Source organism: Piliocolobus tephrosceles, chromosome 4 (assembly GCF_002776525.5).
Source record: "Piliocolobus tephrosceles isolate RC106 chromosome 4, ASM277652v3, whole genome shotgun sequence".
Taxonomy (NCBI): Eukaryota; Metazoa; Chordata; class Mammalia; order Primates; family Cercopithecidae; genus Piliocolobus; species Piliocolobus tephrosceles.
Window position 1 is genome coordinate 132,946,157 of NC_045437.1, and position 858 is coordinate 132,947,014.

Genomic DNA, 858 nt, shown 5'->3' on the forward strand with positions numbered 1-858 from the left:
AAAAAAAAAAAAAAAAAAAAAAAGGCTAGGTAACTTCTATGATACCTTCTGACAGTCTGCAGCCTAGGAGCCTGACTCTGACCTTAAAAACATCTCTAGGCGGGCGCGGTGGCTCATGCTTGTAATCCCAGCACTTTGGGAGGCCGAGGCGGGCGGATCACGAGGTCAGGAGATCGAGACCATCCTGGCTAACACGGTGAAACCCCGTCTCTACTAAAAAATACAAAAAATTAGCCAGGTGCGATGGCGGGCACCTGTAGTCCCAGCTACTCAGGAGGCTGAGGCAGGAGAATGGAGTGAACCCAGGAGGCGGAGCTTGCAGTGAGCCGAGATCGTGCCACTGCATTCCAGCCTGGGCGACAAGAGTGAGACTCCGTCTCAAAAACAAAAATAAAACCAAACAAAAAAAATCTCTATTTGGCCAGGCGTCGTGGCTCACTCCTGTAATCCCAGCACTATGGGAGGCCAAGGAAGGCAGAGGTCAAAAGATCGAGACCATCCTGACCAACATGGTTAAACCCCCTCTCTACTAAAAACACAAAAATTAGCTGGGTGTGGCGGTGCGCGCCCGTAGTCTCAGGTACTCGGGGAGGCTGGGGCAGGAGAATCGCTTGAACCCAGGAGGCGGAGGTTGCAGGCAGGAGAATCGCTTGAACCCGGGAGGCAGAGGTTGCAGTGAGCCGAGATTGCGCCACTGCATTCCAGCCCGGTGACAGAGCAAGACTCTGTCTTAAAAAAAAAAAAAAAAAAAAAAATCCCGGCCGGGCGCGGTGGCTCAAGCCTGTAATCCCAGCACTTTGGGAGGCCGAGACGGGCGGATCACGAGGTCAGGAGATCGAGACCATCCTGGCTAACACG

At 52.9% G+C, this 858-nt stretch overlaps 1 protein-coding gene across 1 annotated transcript in view; it reads right to left on the reverse strand.

Moving 5' to 3' along the window:
* Positions 1–858, reverse strand: part of C4H5orf52 (chromosome 4 C5orf52 homolog) — an 11,752-nt gene that overhangs the window by 1,026 nt on the left and 9,868 nt on the right. The gene's annotated exons all lie outside the window — the stretch shown is intronic.